Below are 17542 nucleotides of genomic sequence, written 5' to 3' on the forward strand. Positions count from 1 at the left end.
TAGGGGGGGGATAGGTCAGTCCAGGGAGGACGGACAGGTCAAGGGGGTGGGATGAGGTTAGTAGGTAGGAGATGGGGGTGCGGCTTGAGGTGTGAGGAGGGGATAGGTGGGAGGAAGAACAGGTTAGGGAGGTGGGGATGAGCTGGGCTGGTTTTGGGATGCGGTAGGGGGAGGGGAGATTTTGAAGCTTGTGAAATCCACATTGATACCATTGGGCTGCAGGGTTCCCAAGTGGAATATGAGTTGCTGTTCCTGCAACCTTCGGGTGGCATCGTTGTGGTACTGCAGGAGGCCCAGGATGGACATGTCATCTGAGGAATGGGAGGGGGAGTTGAAATGGTTCGCGACTGGGAGGTGCAGTTGTTTATTGCGAACCGAGCGTAGGTGTTCTGCAAAGCGGTCCCCAAGCCTCCGCTTGGTTTCCCCGATGTAGAGGAGGCCACAACGGGTACAGCGGATGCAGTATACCACATTGGCAGATGTGCAGGTGAACATCTGCTTGATGTGAAAAGTCTTCTTGGGGCCTGGGATGGGGGTGAGGGAGGAGGTATGGGGGCAGGTGTAGCGCTTCCTGCGGTTGCAGGGAAAAGTGCCGGGTGTGGTGTGGCTGGAGGGGAGTGTGGAGTGGACAAGGGAGTCACGGAGAGAGTGGTCCCTCCGGAAAGCAGGTAAGGGTGGGGTGGCATCAGGGAAACCAAGCGGAGGCTCGGGGACCGCTTTGCAGAACACCTATGCTCGGTTTGCAATAAACAACTGCACCTCCCAGTCGCGAACCATTTCAACTCCCCCTCCCATTCCTCAGACGATATGTCCATCCTGGGCCTCCTGCAGTGCCACAACGATGCCACCCGAAGGTTGCAGGAACAGCAACTCATATTCCGCTTGGGAACCCTGCAGCCCAACGGTATCAATGTGGATTTCACAAGCTTCAAAATCTCCCCTCCCCCTACCACATCCCAAAACCAGCCCAGCTCGTCCCCGCCTCCCTAACCTGTTTTGCCTCCCACATAGCCCCTCCTCCCACCTCAAGCCCCACCCCCATCTCCTACCTACTAACCTCATCCCGCCCCCTTGACCTGTCCGTCCTCCCTTGACTGACCTATCCCCTCCCTAACTCCCCACAACACTCACCTTTACTGGCTCCATCCCCGCCTCTTTGACCTGTCTGTTTCCTCTCCACCTATCTTCTCCTCTATCCATCTTCTATCCGCCTCCCCCTCTCTCCCTATTTATTTCAGAATCCCCTTCCCCTCCCCCATTTTTGATGAAGGGTCTAGGCCCGAAACGTCAGCCTTCCTGCTCCTGTGATGCTGCTTGGCCTGCTGTGTTCATCCAGCTCTGCACCTTGTTATCTCAGATTTTCCAGCATCTGTAGTTCCTACTATCTCTCTGTGTTTACCAGCACAGTAGGAAACATTGAGCTGTTTCCAGAACACAGGGACACCTCAGATTCTTCTCTGGGAAGCCCTACATGACTTATGTGCCCCTGATGCTTTCAGAAATGGAGGACCAAAGACCACCCCACCATCCGCATGGCACTGCCTGATTGGGGGTCTGATCGATCAGGGTAATCGATTCCTGATCGATCCATTGGTGGGAATCGAAGACCGTCCCAATGGGGTGTAGAAGCTTCCAAGGATAAGAATCACCGCAACAGCACCCTCAGGCGCGGTAACGTGAGACCAACCCCCATAAGAGGAGGTGTCCCTGGGACCACCGGGAGACGAAGACCAGATGACCATCACCATGTGGATCAAAGCCAAGGTCTAGTGTTGCTGATGTTTCATCATTCCAAGTTAAAGTACAAGATACTGACTGAGATTTACAGTGCTAATTGTCAGATTTATCATATTAATTGTTCATTTGTAGCGTAATTGTTATTGTTGCATTAATCATGTTATAATCAATAAAGATCATTTCACGTTACTATTAAGAGTCAACTCACAGTCCGTTGTGGGATATACAGCCTAAACACAATGTGGAGTGAGCACAACAGTGGGTCATGATAATCTGGAGATCTGTGCGTGCAGATAGACCAATGATGGAAGATCCCGTTTCAGGTTTCCATCCCAAGGAGTCTTATTGACATTACAGAAGGATGATGCCAATGCTTGTTGTGTCAGACCCTTTGTACACAATTAACCCATTGTATGGGATTACACCATGCTGTGCCAATTTCCTGAATACGTCCTGTGTGAGATGTGTAAAAGGATGGTATTTGCACTGGCACAAGTATCAATCCCGGCATTTAGTTCCTTTTGGGGTAAATCACTTGGATGGAGGGACCGGTATGAACGTTTCTGATGGCACCCATGTGGTGTGTCACATTGGCCGCATGTCCTATTGACTGGGGCCTGCAAACTATCACGTTGGAGCTATCTCTTGAACTTTGCCGGCAAGTCTCTGAGCCATGGATGGAAATTTGGAAATGTGAATTTTTTTATTTGGCTGTTCTTCACAGGCTGATGCGGGGAACTGAGATTGGTTTGGTTTTCTCTGAGCATTTGGACTTATTGCACGTTTTAGCCCATCATCCTCTTGTAAAACATGGGGTTTGCATATGTCATGAAATGCTGGTGGATGAGCCGTATCAAGTATAAGATTTGCTACAACTGGCTACAGGGAAATTGTAGGAGAATAGAACAAGGTTTAACTATTCCATGAATCTACAATAGAGGACAACATGGTGACACGGTGGCTCAGTGGTTAGCACTGCTGCCTCACAGCACTAGGGATCTGGGTTTGATCCCAGCCTTGGGTGACACTCTGTGTGGAGTTTGCATGTTTTTCCTGTGTCAATTTGAGTTTCGGCCAGGTATTCCAGTTTCCTCTCACAGTCCAAAGATGTACAGGTTAGGTGGATTGGCCATGCTAAACTACCCACAGTGTCCAGGGATATGCAGGCTAGGTGGATTAGCCATGGTAAATGCAGGGTTACAGGGATAGGGTAAGGGGGTGGGTCTGTGTGGGATGATCTCTGGAGGATTGGTGTGTACTCAATGGACTGAATGCTTGCTTCCACACTGTAGGGACTGTATGACTGTCACATAATGCAACACAGAGGCCAGGTCTTGAGTCAGTTATCCTGAATCTAACACACAATTCAGTGAGTGTTGCATTTCTTTCTTTTCCGTCTAAATCAATAACATGGAAGGTAAATTAGGAATCACTTCTCTACTGTGACACCATCAATTCATGCAAATGTTCCTGCCCGGATTCAAACCAGGGCCCTTTTCGTGTAAAGTGAATGTGATAACTGCTAGACTACAGAAACAGGGCACTTAGTGGCTGCTGTAAATATTTTCTAATCAACCTCCTCATTACTCACCTCTAGAGAACTTGAATCTGGGTCTTCTGGCTCAGAGGAATAGACACTACGCCACTAGACTCCTTCCCACACAATTTTTTCATTTATTTTCCAGGGTTTGGGAACACTGTGCCACAAGAGGGCCTTCTGGGTCTGCTTTTTTTAATTAACCTATTTTTCTAACCAACCTGTTTGGAGATGTTAATTTATACCTCTGGAGCAGTTGGGACACAGGCCTCCTAGCTCAGAGGCGGAGACACTACCACTGCACCACAAGACCACCCCCCTCACTACTAAAGATACATTTGCAGATCCGTCATTTCCAGATTATAATTCTATCCTGTTTTCTTTCCAAACTGTCATCTCTCGCTCAGGCAAACATTAAGGATATTCACCAGGGAATCACTCACCGTCTCTTGTCAATGCCGACTGTACTCCAGGATAAATTTAATATGGTATCTCTTGCTTTATTTCCAAATCATCTCTTGTAATCTCCATGTTGCATCCTATCAGGGGATTTCCTGAATTCCACATGCACTACGTATCCCCCATTGCCATTACTTGCAGCCTGGAAAAGTTCTATGAAGTTGGTCAAATATTTTTGAAATCCACCCTGATTCCTTATATTTATTTTCTCTTTATCTGCAGTAACCTCATCCTTAGGTATTTGAAAATTACAGATGCTGAGGTATAATTAGTTCCGTGTTGCTTTTTAAAACCAGCAATTTGGTGGATGGGAACTGCAGTATTGCTGAAAAAAAGACATTTTTTCACGGCTTTTTATCTTACGTTGCCCAGGGCAAATTCAATGACATACCAAAGTAAAAGGAAAGCACCATTTATATGATACGAGAAGAGAATGCTGATTGGTTGGTAAGTGGTTCCCGATTGGCGGAAGTGTTGCCATGAAGGATACCCCAGTTAACGATGACTGACAATTAACAGCCAAGCTTTGTTTAAATTTTAAACAAGGCAGGTCGTCTCTGATTGGCCAAGACAACACCCTGAGAAATTAACCAGATAATGGCCGTCACCCATTTTGTTGAGTTGAAACAGGCACAACATGTGTACCCATCCTTTCTGTTCGCAATAGAACAGGGCACTGTGTGTGTGAAGCTGCAAGTGTCTGTAATGACAACACTTGTCAGCGTAATTCTCCATACTGTCAGGATTATCAGCAAATGTTGTCCTGTCGCCCATCTAATGTTGGACTCTGTGTTGGGAATTCTGTAAGCGAAGGCTGGTTGGCCACAGTCGATATCTTGTTGGTACAAACAGCTGAAGGAATGTGCTCTCCAATATGAACTGCCAGTCTTTGGGACGTAAGCCCCAAATCATTTTTAAACTTTGAACTCCGAGCCTGTCAGCTTTGTCTGTCTCCGTCGATCTACCGCACAACATGAGTTCCCTCTATCACCACTTTTATTAGTCTGCCTCCCTTTATCATCTTTTCAATCTCTCATAATTATATTGCATGCCATCTTGCTTATTTTCCAATGCTGCTCAGTGCACAGACCAGCTCGTTCATCCCCCTATTGCAGTTTCCAGTCTCCCACTTTATTTAAACACTGCATCAAATGCTTTTCTCTTAAAAAAAATTAATCCTTCTTTTGTCAAGTAAAAACTGAAAGAACTGCGGATGCTGTAAATCAGAAACAAAAACAGAAATTGCTGGAAAAGCTCAGTTGGTGCGGCAGCATCTGTGAAGAGAAATCAGAGTTAATGTTTCGGGTCACTAGACCTGAAACGTTAACTCTGATTTCTCTCCACAGATGCTGCCCTGCACCTTGTTATCTCGGATTCTCCAGCATCTGCAGTTCCTACTATCTCTGAGGCTGGATTATGCCTTTTTCTGACTGGAAAGACTAAAAAGGGCCAAAGGGCCAAATGACCTGCTGACACATAAACCTTTTTGCATTTCTGTGAAATATCCGACATTCACAGCAGCAACGTTAGAAATGTAATCCCTCAGAAATAAAAAAAATTCACCCATTCCACAACCATCATTACTGAAATAAGAGATAACAAGGTGTAGAGCTGGATGAACACAGCAGGCCAAGCAGCATCAGAGGAGCAGGAAACCTGACGTTTCGGGTCTAGACCCTTCTTCGTTCATTACTGAACGTTTCCTTGCTCAAGTCCCAGCTCAGGCTCTGTTACTTGTAGTGGAAATGGTGGAGATTTGTGAACTGTATTGCAGTGATGTGTAACACTCTGATTACAATAGTGTGGAGTCTCCTCATTCTGACACTGCCATCTACTGATCAACATTGGAAGGACACCCAGCACTCAGTACGGGATCAGCAGCTGGGGGCAGGTATATGAGACCTGCAGATGCTGGAGTCAGAGTCAATAAAGTGTTGGAGCTGGAGGAACAGAGCAGGTCAGGCAGCGTCAGAGGAGCAGGAAAGTCGACGTTTCGGGTTTACACCCTTCATCAGCAGACGAGGCTGTAACCCGGGGAATAAGCTGGAGAATCAGTTTCTACTAATCACTGGCATTTTACCCATTCCAGACTTTAGTCATTCCTCAAACACCAGGGGACAGCCTTTTCCCTGGTGTGCCCCCAGATCTTGCATGAACCCTCAAACTTTCACTCTGGTCCAGGGGGAGGCAATGGCCTAGTGATTTTACTGCTGGACTATTAATCCAGAGACCCAGGTAATGTTCTGGGGTTTGAATCTTGCCATGGCAGATGGTGGAGTTTGGATTCAATAATTAGAAACATTCTGGAATAACGATGACCATGAATCGATTGTCGGAAAAATCCATCTGGTTCACTAACGGAAAAATAATAAAACCGCTATCCTTACCTGGTCTGGCCTACATGTGGTTCCAGACCCACAGCAATGTGGTTGACTCTTAACTGCCCTCTGGGCTATTTTGGACGGGTAATAAATGCTGGCTTAGCTAGGGACACCACATCCTGTGAATGAAATTTAAAGAAATGTTGAGAGCTTTTGGAGGGTGTGATAACAGAGGGAGGGGTCGTTCTAGCTGCTGATAAAAGTGGCTGTGTTTACATTGAGTGAGATTCAGCACCAAGGGTTGGGCTAAATGTTTCGTTTACGGTAAACACCCACCTTTTCACAGCCTATTTGGTTGCAACTGAAGAAAACTCTGCAAGGTTTTGTTTTTAATTCTTTCATGAGATGTGGGTATCACTGACAAGATTTGTCACCCATCTCTAATTGCCCTCAAATGGAGGGGCTTGTAGGCCATTTCAAAGGGCAGGTACAAGTCAAACATGTTGACATGGGTCTGAAGTCACATGCAGGCTAGGCAAGGATGGCAGATTTTCTTCCATACAAGATATTAGTGAACCAGATGGGATTTTTAAACAGCAATTGACATTTCATGGTCACAGGTGCTGAGATTAATTTTATAACTCCAGATTTTTATTGAATCCAAATTCAACCAGCTGCCATGATCAGATTTGAACCCATGTCCCCAGAACATTAGAGATAACAAGTAGTAGAGCTGGATGAACACAGCAGGCCAGGCAGCATCAGAGGAGCAGGAAAGCTGACATTTTGGGTCTGGACCCTTCTTCAGAAAAAGAACATTAGCCTGAGCCACAGGGTTGATTGTCCAATGAAACTGGACCTGCACTGTCAAGGACTGCACTACAATCTCCCCCCAGCCCTGATTTCTCCAATAGCCCACACACAGCATCAGAAGAGAGAGAGACTTAATGAGGTCATTGCTGTATTGGATCTTGCAAACCCTCATTGCTCAGACCTTTGAGGATAGGAGTTGGGAAATTATGTTGAGGTTGTACATAACATTGTTGAGGCCTCTCCTGGAGTACTGTGTGCGGTTGTGGTCGCCCTGTTATATGAAGGATATTATTAAGCTGGAGAGGGTCCAGAAGAGATTTACCAGGATGGTACTGGGAACGGAGGGTGTGAGATATAAAAATAGGCTGGGACTTTTTCACTGGAGTGTAGGTTGAGGGGTGACCTTACAGAGGTTTATAAAATCATGAGGAATAAAGATAGGGTGAATGGTAGGTGTCTTTTCCCTCGGGTGGGGGAATTTCAAGACTAGGGGGCATATTTTTAAGGCAAGAGGAGAAAGATTTTAAAAAGACATGAGGTGCAACTTTTTTTACACAGAGAGTGGTTCGTGTGTGGAATGAAGACGAAGTCGTGGATGCAGACGTTTGGATAAATGTGTAAAGGAAAGATTTGAAAGGATATGGACCAAGCACAGGCAGGTAGGACTGGTTTAGTTTGGGATTATGGATGGCACAGACTGGTTGGACCGAAGGGTCTGTTTCTGTGCTGGAGGACTCTATGACTCCAATTTCAAGGCTTGCTCAGGATCCTGCTCCCTCAGTCTCTCCACTTCTCTTTAATTTTAAAAATATATTTTATTCACATATTACCTAGCTCAGTCTTTCCCCACTGAACCTTGGCAGCAGCTTTTAGTGCGTCCCACAGCACACATTCCAGGACCTTACAACACTCACTCAAGGTTAGCCCTTTGCCTCCATTCTGCCTTAACATTCTGCTTTAACTAAAAATTTCATACCAAGTCACAAAAGCTGGTATTACTGAACACTTTGTTTCAAAGCTGTCCTCTTGGTTAGAGTGAAAATCTAACAGAATGATACAGGACTGGATTAAAGAGACAATGATTAGATAGAGAAAGGCATCACACCAGAAACACACTTTGCAATAGCCCAGAAAGCAGTAAATCTTGACAAACACCTTAGATTGAGACCAGTTGACAATTGCTGTCCAGGCCCGAAATGTCAGCCTTCCTGCTCCTCTGATGCTGCTTGGCCTGCTGTGTTCATCCAGCTCTACACCTTGTCATCTCAGATTCTCCAGCATCTGCAGTTCCTACTATCTCTGGAATTTCAGGCATTAGGCAAAATATAAGGCAGAAAATACCGCCACCTAGTGTAGGAAATAAAGTATTTTAAACAAAGGGAAATTGGTAGATCCTCAGAGACGTACCAAAATGTTCTGTAAGTTCAGTTGGGATGGATTGTAAACTGTGAGGAAGACAGTGTGGAACTCCAAAAGGGCATTGACAACTTGATGGAGAGATGGCAGATGAGGTTCACTGCAGAGAAGTGTGAGGTAATGCATCTTTGCAGGAATCATAGAATCCCTACAGTGTGGAAACAGGCCCTTCGGCCCAACAAGCCCACACTGGCCCCCAGAGCATCCCGCCCAGACCCATCCCCCTATAACCCACCTAAGCTACACATCCCTGACCACTACGGGCAATTTAGCATGGCCAATCCATCTAACCTGCACATCTTTGGACTGTGGGAAGAAACCCATATAGACACGGGGAGAATGTGCAAACTCCACACAGACAGTTGCCCAGTGGAATTGAACCTGGGTCCCTAGTGCTGTGAGGCAGCAGTGCTAACCACTGAGCCACTGAGCCACCGAGCCACCGGGCCACCATGCCACCATGCCAAACACTGAAAGACAATATCAAATATTGGGTACAATTCTAAAATGTGCACAGGAGCAGATGGACCTGGGTGTACATGTGCACAGATCATTGAAGGTGGCAAGACAGGTGGAAAGAGCAGTTAGTAAAGCTTACAGAGTTCTCAGCTTTATTAATAGGGGCACAGAGTACAAGAGGAATGATGCTGCTCTGGTACAAGACACCTATTAGTCCTCAACTGGAGTACTGTGTACAATTGTGAGTACCACAATATAGGAAAGATGTGAATGTACTGGAGAATGCAAAAAGCAATTGACAAGGATGGCTCCAGGAACGAGAAACTTCTGTTATGAGGATAGATTGAAGAGGTTGGGACTGTTATCCCCAGAGAAAAGGCGGCTGAGAAGAGATTTGATACAGGTTTTGAACATCATGACTGCGCTGGACAGAGTAGATTGTAAAAAGGAATGAGAATAAGAGGGTATAGTTTTAAAGTGATGCGCAGAGGAAGCAAGGATGATGTGAAACCAAACTTCCTCACTCAGTGAGCAGTCAGGGTCTGGAACGTACTGCCTGGGAATGTGGTGGAATTAGGTTCAAGAGGGGCATTGGTTGGTTATTTGGATGGAAATGGTGTGCATACAGGGAAAAGGCTGGAGATTGGCAAAAAAGGAATAGAACCAGTACAGGGCATGATGGGCCAAATAGCCTCCTCTGTATTGTAATAATCTGGTGATTCAATTGACTAGATGGTGATGTAGAGTGATGCCAACAGCGTGGGTTCATTTCCCAGAATGCCCAGGTCACTGTGAAGGCTCCGCTTTCTCAATGTCACCCCCTGCCCGAGGTGTGGCGATCCTCACATTAAACTCACCTCTCTCTCATGAATGGGGATCTCTGGATAACGGTGAATTTCCGTAACCAGGAGGAAGTCATATCTGACCCTTGGTGTGTTCTGAGTTGGCACCTCAGGTCTGTCATTGATTGGCTGAGAGAGGCACCATTGTGGTTAAGGAAGTGAAGACCTATAGACTTCCTGTCCTCATGGAGATATGGGTCTGGCAGTTCATAAAAACAGCACAGGGGTGAGGGCATCCAGTGGTGGAAGGATTGAAAAAATTGGGGCTTTTTCATCGGAACAGAGAAATTTAAATTTAATATTGAAAACTCTTACTGTAATGAGAGGCAAACTGTGAAAATATTCCACTGTTGATCAATGTGAGAAAGAGAAGCATTTAACTAAAAGAATGAAAAGGACATTATTTGCAGATGGCAGAGACAACAACTGGAATTTTTCAGACCATATCGTAAAGTGCATGTTAGCATCAAATTCATGATAGTGAACTACTGTTCTAAACAAGGCAGCTCAGAAATTCGGATTCAGTTAATCAAATCTAGAATAAAAACATAGATCGGTTGTGAAAACCTGTAACTACCAGATTGTTGCAAACACTTATCTGGTTGACCAACGTCACTTAGACAAGGAAACTTGTTATCTATGCCTGGAGTTAGCAAGAACTGGAGTCAGAGATAGCACAGTGTGGAGCTGGAGGAACACAGCAGGCCAGGCAGCATCAGAGGGGCAGGAAAATTGACATTTTGGGTCGGGACCCTTCTTCAGAAATGGGGGAGGGGGAAGGGAGCTCAGAAATAACTAGAGAGAGGAGGGGTGGGGCTGGGGAAGGTGGGTGGGATGGTGATAAGTGAGTGCAGGTAGGCAGTGGTGGGGATTGGTCAGTGAGGTGGGTAGGTGGGAGAGAAGATGGACAGGTTGTGTCAGATCAAGGAGGCGGGGATGAGGGGGAGGGTTGGTCATGGGATGAGGCCGGGGGTGGGGAGATTTTGAAACTGGTAAAATCCACATTAAGACTATTGGGCTGTAGGCTCCCGAGGCGGAATATGAGGTGCTGCTCCTCCAGTTTGCGGGTGGCGTCATTGTGACACCGGAGGAGGCCCAGGATGGACATGTCACCCAGGGAGTGGGAGGGGGGGGTTGAAGTGGTTCATGACTGGGAGGTGTTGTCGTTTGTCGCGTACAGAGCGTAGGTGCTCTACAAAGCGGTTTCTGAGCCTCTGTTTGGTCTCACCAATGTAGAGGAGGCCACATCGGGAACAGCGGATGCAGTAGACCAAGTTGACGGATGCGCAGGTGAACCTCTGTCTGATGTGAAAAGTTTGTTTGGTGCCTTGGATGGGGTGGGTGGGGGGGTGGTGTGGGCGTGGGGAGGTATAGGGGCAGGTGTAGCACCTCCTGCAGTTGCAGGGAAAGGTGCCAGGCGTAGTGGTAGGGCTAGTGCGGAGCGGCGAGGGAGTCATCTATGCCTGATCTGGCCTACATGTGACTCCAGTCCCGCAGCAATATTCCTCTGAACCATTTGCTAAGTGAAGAGGTGTCACAGCTACTAGGAGACAGAAAGAGTTTGGTACGGGTGAACAATACTGGACAGCTGAATGACCTGTAAAAATTCTTTATGAACCAACAGCACAGTAGGCCTTTCACAGCTAATGCCACACAGTTTGTGTGTTAATTTCATATCTACTGACCTTCCCATACAATAATGTAAAAGGTCAGAGGAATGGCAAGGAAGGTCACATCCAAATTGGTTTCTTTTTGGTATTGGGAGATTAAAATAAAAATTGAAAGGATGAAACCATGACTGCATCCAAAATCATTTAAGAAAGAAAAGTAACTTGAATTTGTAATCATTTGATCTGCACAAGGGAAATAAGTTCTGGTCAATGCTCTCTTTTATCCCGGAAACACTAATTTTTATTTGGCCTGTGTCTTTAAACTTTCTTTCACCTCATCTGTTGAGAATCTATGGAATTAAGGCATGAGACAGTATACATTTCTCTCTCACACACACGCACAGAAGCAAATAGTGAGTTGCAAAGAGCAGAGTTTCATACTTTCAATACCAGACTTCAAAACGTCAAAGTTATATAATTATGAAAGCAAAGTGGTGATTTCACACAATGTTTGAGTTAGAACTGGAAATTTAAGCACTTCCCAATTTTCCCCACTGTCCTCCAAATTTAATTTAATTTGCAGCCAGACCTTATCCTGAAAGGAACAAGTAGCTACATCTTTGAATACCTGTGAAAATTTGCAGTTGTATAACACTTTGCATAACATTACAATACCAACCTATTTCATTGATTTCAGGATATGAAGTCACTGTTGCAAGAAATAGCCCAGAACAGAGGGAGGAAGTATTTCAACCGAGAGTCTCTGCAGCTCTTAACAATTCAGTTAGTACTATTCCCCACAGTTCCTCGTACCCCTGCAGTGATGTCTGCTTTGCCTTTATTCAAATCTCATCGGAAAGCTGTCCTCTCATGCAGTGCTAAGTTCGAAATTGGCATGTAGAGTGCAAGGCTCTTTAGGAATCTACTTAAATTTCAGCTCTCAGGTAATTGATCTTTTAACCATTCAACACTGTGGAGATAGTCCAAGTCGAGATGGTATCATCCTGTGCAAGGGGACAGAAAGACAGAGCGAGAGGGAGAGAGCGAGAGGGACTTTGCCAACAGGAAAACCAATCACAGGTAAGCACCATCCAGAACATTTAACTGAGTACATTTTGTCAAGGATCTTAGCTTTATTAAGTGCAGTTTAAGTGAGCAATACATAGGAAACATTTCCTTTAAAAAGCACTCCTTGAATCAGCTTTAACAGAAGGTCACCTCTCCCATTAATCTGATATTAATATTATTTCAGTATGAAATCGATCGATGAATTGATTGGGAAAGCATGCAGCTTCCTACTAGCTAGATGATATAAATCTTCACGTTTCACTTAAAGTTGGATTCTATACAAAATTATACTGTTTGGAAAACCCAGCTTTCTACTTGAAAACAACTGCACTTGCTCAGTCACTTCTCCACACCAGCATTATCCTACTTTAAGCAACTAATTTTAAAAAAGTCTTAAAAAATTCGACAATGCGCTTCTACTGTTGCTATAACAAAACTCTGCACCAACTGCTCCAGAGAATGTTGGTTTTTCTTATGAAATATTGTGACAAGAAGCAAACTTAAATGCTTTCTCCCTCCATATTCACTCTTGGGATGTGGGAATCATTGCCCAGGTCTCAATAAGGTGGTGGGAGCTGCCTTTACGAACTGCTGCAGTTCGTGTTCTGTAGATAGACAGTGCTGTTAGGGAAAGCATTCCAGGATTTTGACCCAGGGACAGTGATGGAATGGTGATATACTTCCAAGTCAGGATTGTAGGTGATGGCATTCCTTTGTATCTGCCGTTCTTGTCCTTATAGACGGTAATGGTCATGGAGTTTGGAAGGTATTGTTTAAAACAGCATTGGTGAATATCTACAGTGTATCTTTTAGACAGTGCTGAGGCAGTGGCATTATCACCAGACCATTAATCCAGAGACCCTGGTAATGTCCTGGGGACTCAGGTTCAAATCCTGCCAAGGCAGATGGGATGGAATTGGAATCTAATGATGAATCCATTGTCAATTGTTAGGGGAAAAACCCATCTGGTTCACTTATGCCCTTTAGGGAAGGAAGCTAGCCAGGCCTACATGTGACTCCAGACCCACAGCAATGTGCTTGACTTTTAACTGCCCTCTGGGCAATAAATGCTGCCTGGCCAGCGATGCCCTCATCCTGTGAATGAATAAAAAAAAACACACTACAGCTGAGTGTCCAGTGGTGGGAGGGGACAGCAATTATGAATGAATAAAAGCTGCTTTACCTTGGATGATGATGAGTGCTGTTGGAGCCGGACTCATCTGGCCACATGGGAAGCAGTTCATCACCCTCTTGCTCGTGGGATGGAATACTTAACACCTGACCTCACTTACATACATACTAATGAAGTATTTCTGGTCGTCTTGGTTAAATGGATACCATTGCCTATGCTCAACAATTGCTACATGCTCTATCCCTCGCCAGTGAGGCTACTAAAAATGCCTGAGGATGGTATATCACCCTAATAGGTGAAGACTGTTTGGATTTGGCTGCACAGCATGGCTATTCTTAGGAATAGAATGTTAAGAGGTGCCTGACAACAGTAGAAGGATAACAAAAAGTGTTCAGAGGAAGGATCACCAGACCCAAAACGTTAACTGATTTCTTTTCTCCACAGATGCTGCCAGACCTGCTGAGCTTTTTCCAGCAACTTCTGTTTTTGTTCCTGATTTACAGCACCGGTAGGTCTTTGTTTTTAGCAACAGAAGGATGCCCGAGATCTGACTGCCAAAGCAAATCATTTTCGTGCAGCTCAAGGAAAGCGTGCTAATGTGGAGGACAAAAGGAAGTCTCCCTTAATCTCCCTAAGGCTCCCCAAAGGCTGAACTTCAAGAAACGCAACACTCACATGACCTTTTACTTCGAAGAAAGGAGATTGGAGGAATCTCCTGTCTGAAGGAGAATTCTTTGGGAACACGTTGGCAACAGGAAATACAGGGAAAGGAATCACAGTGCTCTCAAGGCTAAGGACGACTTCCATCTCCCAGAAACACGAGCCAACTGTGCATTCAGGGATATGGCTCTAGGATCAGGCTCATTAACCACGTAGGGACCCACAGAAACCCTGACCAATGACACAGAATTTCCCAAACGGACACTCAATAGTGATCACCAATGAACACATGGCAGAACACAATTAGGCCCAACTAACCAGAATTGTTGGATGGATACTGTTAAAAATCAACTAGTTTGACCATGTTATGAAATCACATCACATCTGGGGCAGATTGGACTTTAACTCAGACCTTCTGGTCCAGAGGGCGGGACATTGCCAAAAAGCTTATGATGCAGGGGCAGTGTGTTTAACTATTTAATCAATTATTTTACACCAACACACTGTCATTGCGTATCTCGCTAGGGGATCAAATGTTGGAGATGGACGCAGTCCTTGGAAAATTCCATACAAAGCCAAATTGATAAAAATGGTACACTGTGTTCTTTGGCAGATATTCAAAAAAACATTTGACTTCAATGTTTATCATATTTTGGCCAAATAATGATTCATTGTGACTTTTGTGATCTTAATTGCAAGGATGTAGGAACATGCCTTATGCATAGCTCAAAATTGATTACTTAATTGCTACAAGTGGTGTTAAACCCCATCAACTGATTGAAAGATGTTTTTGATAGGCTTCAACTTCCTCTATGTTAAAACCAGTGAACTCAGCCACTAGAGATTTACAGAAACATTTACGTTTACTGTTTAAAGCTGATAGCTCAGCGTGGGGATTTTTCTGCTGAGACAAAAGCAATGCAAACAGTCTACTCCTGCTCGGTCTCTTGAACCTGCTCCAATTAAAGCTAAATTTAAAACGAGCTGCATAAACACAGCTTAGTGACGTACAAGAATTCAGATGTGTTACTGAAACTCTAGGACAAGTGGGACTCGAACCCTGGACTCCTGGACCGGAGGTAGAAACACCATTGCACGATTCCTTTGTAGACAAGGATGTTAGCATTGATAGCAACTCAATCACAATACAAAGCAGGAACAAGTGGGTGTGTAATGGCAGGTCAGTTGAGGGGAGGGACTTCTTAGCCACTTGCCTGGTTTTATTTTGATTACAAATTTAAAGAAGAAAGTTTTGGCCTTCATTTTTTCTTACCTCAATCGTACAGCTGCTGAAATCATACCCTTATCTGCTACAATTGGTATTTGCACTCACCGGTTTAGAAATTTAAATTCATTCAGAACTATTTCTCAAATCAATTTGCTACACCGACACTCAGCAAGGCTGGAAAATAGGTGTTGTGTAGCAAAGGGCAGCAGATCACAGGCTTTCCACTTTGATTCTCAGAAATGGATTTTCCTTATCACTCTTCAGTCAAAACATACACGCCATAGCTGGCATGTGCACGTATCCAAGTCTGAAGGTAGTTTCACTTGTTATGTAAACAAATTAGAGTAGAGTAAAATCATTGGTTCTGAATGAATAACAGGAAACATACTCCTCTACAATCAACCTACTCACTAAATTCACTAATCCATATTTGCTTAGCTGGAAGCCATGACTACTTATTTGCGTTCTCAATAATGGTCAGGCACCCGCTGCCTTCCAGGTTAGCTGCACTCTAATTAGGCCCTTTTCCACAGATATCAGTCATTGGACTCAGCAGCTATCAAGCTTCAAAATTCCTCTTCTAAAGCTCTGCCTCTCTTGGTTACAGGGAAAGGGTAGGGGATGGGTCTGAACTCTGAGAGTCAGTGTGGACCTGTTGGGCCAAATGGCCTGTTTCCACAGAATGCAGCTCTGCCAAATTTAAGATTAGGTTAAACTCAGATCTGCCGCAAACCTGTTGAATGGCAAAGCAGGCTGGAAGGTACAAGAGTGGCCTACACTTGTGCTTTGATCGATATTCCTGTAAAATACCTTGGAACATAGCACTACACAGATATAAGCTATAGTATAGCTCTGCATTTTTGTAGACCACTGCTCAACAGTTAAGCTGATGCTGTAGAATCAGGTCACTGATCAATGCTCCAGTGGAGGACTGCTGTACTTTGGGTGGTGCCATCTTTCAGATGGAAGTTTTAAATTCAGACACTTCACTGCTGACGCATAACTGTCTCAGGGTACTACCCAGAAAGTAGAGCTTTGAGGATTTATTCCTCAGGTCAAAAGCATTCCTTTAAAATAGGAGAGCTTGCTGTGTTCTGCCACAAAAATCACATTTCAAAAGTGGAGGGGTTTTGGAATAAGTGTGATATACAAACCATTGTTCAGGAGCAGTATAGTGATCACCTGTACCCGAGATCAACAGATTTCTAGACTTCCAAACTCAATTCAAAATATTGATCTTGGCATGCAACTTAATGTCCAATTTTTGTATTCTATATTGAAATTCAACCATTTCCTGCTATGAGCTATGAAGAGAACACTTCAAATCTTCAGAAGTTGAAATTACATGCCCAGTGCAGTTTTAGGTTCACTGAAATAGCAGTCAATAAGTTTTAGAGCCAGACTTTTAAGAGCTAAGCACTTTGGGACACAGTTTAAAAAGTGTTCTGAGAGATAACCCTAAAAATTGTTAGCTGAGCATTTGCAGGGGCTTGAAACTGGGCTTCTTCCCACTGTAGCACAGGTGCCTGACACCCAGAGATTGCAAGCAAGTACACAGGGCAATCAAATATTCATGCTTTAGAATGACCAGATGTTAGCAGTCTTTTTTTTTTTTGCTAGTTTGTTTTCTTTCACTACTTTTTCCCTTCTGTCTGTCCCCACTCCCCCTGCCCCCACCAGTTTAATATACAACACCTTGGAGGTGCAGGGCAGTGAGGGCTCCCAGTGCCAATGGGAGCAGGCAGCATGGGATGGTGGCAGGGTCAAGGTTCAGCACCTGGGAGGAGTGCATGGCTAGGCAATTAGCTTGCTGTTGAACTGTTTACATTCTTTAGCAAAATCAGAAATTGAGCAGTTATGTTTAACTTTAAAAATGTTTTGTTTTTATTTTTCTGCTTTGTATCAAGATTCTGTAGCTAGGTACCTTTATATCCAAGATGGCACCTTTTAAACTTCACTGTCACATGCACTTGCACGAGTACAAAGGTCATGCAATTCAATTTATACTTGCATCTTAGTGTTACAAGAGACTCAAAACCGCCTCAGGAAATGGTTTGATCTAACTTTGTTGAAAGAACATCCTTTTCCAAAATTTCAAAGAGGTGCCTGTTTCCAGATTGTGTCTTTTACTGAGCACTGTGCGCAGACTTAGTGCTTGTTGGAAGTAGAGGGGAGAAGCATTGCACTGAAGTCTGAACAGCTCAGTTATCGCCCAGGAGGAAGTGATTTCCAGAGGTTTGGGGGGAGTGGTTAGATTAAC

This window comes from Rhincodon typus, chromosome 24 (genome assembly GCF_021869965.1).
Source record: "Rhincodon typus isolate 14 chromosome 24, sRhiTyp1.1, whole genome shotgun sequence".
In the NCBI taxonomy this organism is placed as follows: Eukaryota; Metazoa; Chordata; class Chondrichthyes; order Orectolobiformes; family Rhincodontidae; genus Rhincodon; species Rhincodon typus.